Source organism: Branchiostoma lanceolatum, chromosome 1 (genome assembly GCF_035083965.1).
Source record: "Branchiostoma lanceolatum isolate klBraLanc5 chromosome 1, klBraLanc5.hap2, whole genome shotgun sequence".
In the NCBI taxonomy this organism is placed as follows: Eukaryota; Metazoa; Chordata; class Leptocardii; order Amphioxiformes; family Branchiostomatidae; genus Branchiostoma; species Branchiostoma lanceolatum.
Window position 1 is genome coordinate 35,391,998 of NC_089722.1, and position 5,695 is coordinate 35,397,692.

General features: G+C 39.2%; 1 long non-coding RNA gene across 1 annotated transcript; it reads left to right on the top strand.

Annotated features, from left to right (window-relative positions):
• Nucleotides 1-347: 347 nt before the first annotated feature.
• On the top strand, nucleotides 348-3,071 carry LOC136421200 (uncharacterized). The gene is made up of 2 exons (XR_010753396.1): nucleotides 348-821; nucleotides 1,957-3,071. It is a non-coding gene; the product is annotated as an uncharacterized lncRNA (long non-coding RNA).
• Nucleotides 3,072-5,695: the final 2,624 nt, after the last annotated feature.

Genomic DNA, 5,695 nt, shown 5'->3' on the forward strand with positions numbered 1-5,695 from the left:
TTCTGAAATGCTATGAATTGCATATCCTACACTTCAAGGGGCTATATTATGATGGCATTATGAATAAAGGGAGTCGTTTCCCCGTTCCATACAAGCTGTCCTATCCGTGTACGTGCACCAGCAGTCTAAATGCATATGGAGTAGTTTTACTGCATAAATAACATCGTCATGTCATGGGATCAGAGAATGACCCCTTCTTTTCTGAGAAAGATCGGAATGCCGCTTTCACCGCAATCTTTCGTCTGAGATGGGATAACGCTTGAAAAACATGTCAAAAAGTCAGCGGCGCACCGGCACGGAGACCGCAAACGGGCTGATGGTAACTGGCGCATCGACTCGGTAAGTTCCTCCGCTTGTTTCGTAAGCCAGTTTATGAACGAAAGCACCACATGTTTTGGCATTATAACATTAGCTGTGAACGTAAGCAAATAAGGAAAGTAAATTTGATGGGGAACATCATAGGTCTAGCTATGAAAACGTTGTGACTTGTATGTTTACATATCAGTTGGGCTGGGGGTGAGGGTGCAAGGGTCACAGTGCACGTTCCTGCAACAGCTGAGGGCAACTTCGTAGGGCGGCAATGTACCCCATGCTGGAGGAAAACCCCACGGCATCTCAACTATCAGTCTCGGCAAGATGTCGAAAGAAAACAGAAACGTCATTACCGATCTGTTTCATTCAAAGTACTAGTAGGGCGATTTCGGAAACGTACGGGATTTTCAGTGCCGTCGAACAACCTGACTGTGAACGGGGAGGGGCGCTATCGGCGAAAACCCTGACTGTAGCTGACTGTTGGATTGCGTATATGTTCGGTGATTGAGGTAATACTAATTGATATTGCTCATGTGTGGTTCCTGACTCTATCTATAACAAACAGAGTCTTTGTAAACTGTTAACTTCAAGACTACAACCGGGGTTAACGGGGGATTTATAACTATTCTGAAATATCGTCTGTAACGGCCATTTGTTATCATCAGAAGCTGTAATTTTCTTTTCTACAAATAGACATCTTTATGATACTTCTTGTGCTTCTTGAATTAACCCTCATCCATGTTCCAAACCAAGTGTATATATTGACATGGATGCCTGGAGAAAAGACACTAAAATGTATTGGAGGCATAGTGAAAACGCACCGTATATTCGAACCCACATGTTGACAAGAAGCTAGTCTGTAACTGCAAAGAAACACAAATAAATATCCATGTATGCTCTGGATACATGACATAAGTTGAAACTTGCAACAGATGGTTTTAACTTCAATAGCGAATTTATGTTAATTTAACATTACTACCAACCTAGTTATGATGTAAAAGTTATAATGTACACCACCATGGTTTGACAATGTCTAGTAGAATTGAAGAGTATTACAGTTATCTCTAAAACCTTTCTACTAGGGAAATTCTCAAAATTGTAACTGTTATGAGTCAAACTATGAAGAGACATGGCCTCAAAATTTAGTAACCTGTCAAACATGATAACCATGATATGATAACTGATGATTGAACCATAGGGTTGCACATGAAAGCTATTAGCTGTACACAAATATCTGCATAACTACATGTACATAGACTACAGCAGTGAGATTATACACATATAACATTACTGAAACCCACCACTTCTGTGTAGACTTGAAGCAAAGAGTGCTAAAAGCAAGTAAATTTTGGAAAGACAAAAAAGACATGGTGACTTTTGCTTTTAAGTGTGCTAACCAATGCAAATTATGCAATACTTGTGCACTCAGTGTTACTCATCTGCATATCATCAAGGGGATTAAAACCAAACCTCCTTGCCAACATACACTGCTATTTATCCATACATCATTGTTTCATAATTGCAAATAGTAGGGTTCAAAGTCACAAAAGTATTACCTATGTCCTCACAAAAGTATATTACCTATGTACCTAGGTCACCCTGTGATAGCATCAGTCTCATTGTACATTTTCTTTCTCCATACAGAACACAAATGTCCTGACTCTATGACAGACCCCTAATGCTTACAACTGTACCAGAACATCCTGAGAGACAAGAGCAGTATCCATCAAGGTGGCTATAGAGTACCTACATCTAATTATAGGACAGGACAGGACATGACAGGAGTTGGAACTTGCAAAAGATGGTTTAAATCCCAATTGCAAATTTACATCAATACCAATCTAGAGTAGAGTAGAGTTATCTAGTTATCATGTAGTATGTATGTACAGCACAGCAATACTTGACAAACTGTCTATTAAAATTCAAGAGTATTACAGGCAATTTACATATCTAAATCTTTGCTGTTAGCAAAATTCTCATACTTGTATATCATTGAGTCAAACTGTGTGAAGAGATATGGCCTCTAGATATGCTAACATATGATGATAACTGTTTTGTAACAATGCTTGCAACCATCAAGGTATAAGTTTCTTGATAATAAGCTATAGTAAAACAAATGCCTTCATAACTACATAGTGATGAAAACTGTAGCCAGGACATTATATACACATGCATTACTCGATGCCACCAGTTCTGTAGATAGGTGAAGAAATGAAATCTATAAACAATTTAATTTTGGGAAGAAATGATGACTTGTGCTTTTAATTGTGTTAACTGGTGCAATAATTGTGCTCTTATCACACATCCTTACATACCCTGCTATTGATACCTTTACTTCAGACAATATACTCTGTGTTTCATAATGTTGCAAAGAGTAAGGTACAAAGTTATAAAAGTATGTTACCTATAGCATCAGTCTCATTGTACAAGCTTCTTTCTCCATACAGAACACATATGCCCTGACTCAATCTCAATCTAGTCCTCACAATATGAATGATTTTGAAATGTGTAATTTTAGGGCCTTTTGTGTGCAGTGTATATGTTGAAGACATATAACGTAATGGTTTTACATTTATGAATTTGTTATTCCATATTGTAGTGAATTAACATAACATGTTGTGCCAATTTCCCTTAGAATTATGTTGTTTCATTTTGATGTGGAAATTTAAATTTTGTCAAAAGTTGAAATGTCCAACCTTTCACGGTTTTCCATGGAGAATGATCTATTTCAGCATGTCCAGTAAAAGATCTAACGGTTAGATGTCCATTGTTTCGAATATTGTCATTTTTTTGTGGACGAAATAACAAAATAACAAATGTTATGATTGCCTGTTAGAAAATGATGATGAATTTAATCACATCGTAAAATCGTAAATAGCATGTTTGATAAAAATGCCACATATAAGATTATAACGTTATGTAACGTTATATATCTCCGGACCATGTTTCCATTGTACTGTAGTGTCATATAACGGCACAAGAGCATGACATGACCGGGAGATTATGTTACCAGTGTCTGCTGCCAAGAAAATGTGGCGGTTCGTGACGGCCGACGGAAATACACTGTGTTTTCGGCAACGTTGAAACAATACTACGTGAGTAAAATTAGCCTAAAAATAATACCTCTCTGGTTTGTCCTTCATATAATGTCCTTGTTGCACCGAAATCAGTGTTCGTTATGAATCCATTTCGTAGAGTAACAAATTCCAATGCGGTTCACCTCTAGTTCTCCTCCTTTCCCCAAATACTCTGGGAGTACTATTTACTTCTGTTGGACTGAATATAACGTGGCCCGTTACATTCAGAATCACGAGGAAATACTAAATGAACAGGACACCATAGATCTATAACGTTACACGACGTCACTGTTCCTTATCATGTAACGTTACATGTCGCCGACTCATAGATGTCAGCTCGACATAGATGTTTGTCCCTTTCCCGGACCTTGTCAGTGTTGAGTGTATTTTGTTACGGACATCACAACTGAATGTTTGCGGTACTATGTTGGACCAAGCAAAATTATAAGCAACTCATTGCAACATATGTAACTGAGAAAGGGACATTGATAGATAAAAGCTTTTATCTATCAATGTCCCTTTCTCAGTTACATATGTTGCATTTTTGAACTGTCGTACCATTGAACGGAGTGGGTTTATAAAATGCTCCAGTAATTATACAAATTAGATTCTAATTTGCATTATCACCATTTCTTTGTTTCAAGTAAAACTTAAGCTATCCACATAATAGAAACAAGTATACAGGTTTGGTTTTATATCCCTTTGTGGTTTGACCGCTAGCTGTTGGGTCCTTGGGGAATACTTGCCCTAGTTTCGAAACTAACAGGTATAAGCAGCCACAGCATGCCTAGAATGGAAATGTAGATTCTCCTCATTAGTTGAAAGTTAAAATCCTCCCACACCATAATTGATATATAGGGCGGTGCCCATCTCCATTTCATAGCCCTGGGGCCACACTGTGGTGCAATCACTGCAGCAGGGGGCTAGTCCACTGGCAGTGGAGTGTGTTTAACTTCCATACTGTTTCATAAGTATCATGTATGTACCATTTTTTTATAAAGTCTTTGTATGACTCAATGCGCCTCTTGTCCAGAGGTGTCCTACCTGGGGCTTGAACCCCAGTCCTTCTGGTCCAAGTAATTTGAACCAGATGTGGCAGAGTAGCAGAGGCGCAGACCACTACACCACAGGGACACCTAGATTTTCCTCATTACTTATGCAAATTAAGTCCCAATTTGCATGATTTGCACTCCATTGTGTACATCTCTGTCCAAGCTACCTGCATATTAAATAACACAGAAATCTGTCGTTCCTTTGTTCAGTTATTCTCCTTGGGAGATTTTGACGAAAACGCCAATGCAGTTCCAGTGCCACATACCAGGAGCCAAAAATCGACCTTGACCTTTGTTCTCCCAACACCTACCCACATACCAAATATCTTTACAATCCATCCAGACGTTCTTAAGTTATGCTGACTACAAGCATCCGGACACGCACGCAAACACGCGCGCAAACACGCACAAAGACAAGCTCAAAACCATTTTTCATGGAGATAACAAACATGCTTAAGGTATTTGTGTGATGGTCAAATATTTTGCGGGACGAGCTGCCGCTTCGCAATAACACTCTATTCAGCGCAACCATTATTAGTGTTCATTTTCTAATCGGTCCAGCAACCGGTCCACTGATTTTTTCCGGACCGTTTTTTCATCGGTCCAGCAAGAAATGCCGGTTTTGTACCGGTACACGATACATACCCACCCCTACTCGATACATATCCAGCATCGATATCCGGCTTACACATAATCCAACTACATGTTCTCCGACGATTTCTCTGAATCTAGTCGGTTATTCCGTGACAACTGGCTTGCACACATTTAACTCGAGAACAACGCAGGCAAAGGACAATTGTCTGTCACACAATTAAAAAAACAATGCAGACAGTAATGGTTACGTCTGTAGTCCATTTCTCCAAACACAACATCTGCTGTGTATGGCGGAAACGACACATGGACAGAATGAAACCTGTCAGGTGAAATTTTCCACCTCATTTAATGATGGGTTGGGGACGGAGAAAAATGTAATTGCGGTGCCCAAAATTACACCTGTAACGAGAAAGGACGCACAGGACCACCGGTTATAGATTTCTTTTTAAACTTAGTGGCACAGGTGCAACTATCTAAGTGTTGTCAAAAGATTAATAGGTCATCAACCATTTTAGTCGTGATAGCTGTGCAAAAACAGTATGTACCAAGCCTTGTTGTGTAGGGTCTTTGCCTTGTCATTGGAGATTGATGAGTTGTCATGCATATTTTATAACAGGCAATTCGGAGCCACTAGGGACTATTGAAAAGTTTTTATTTCCC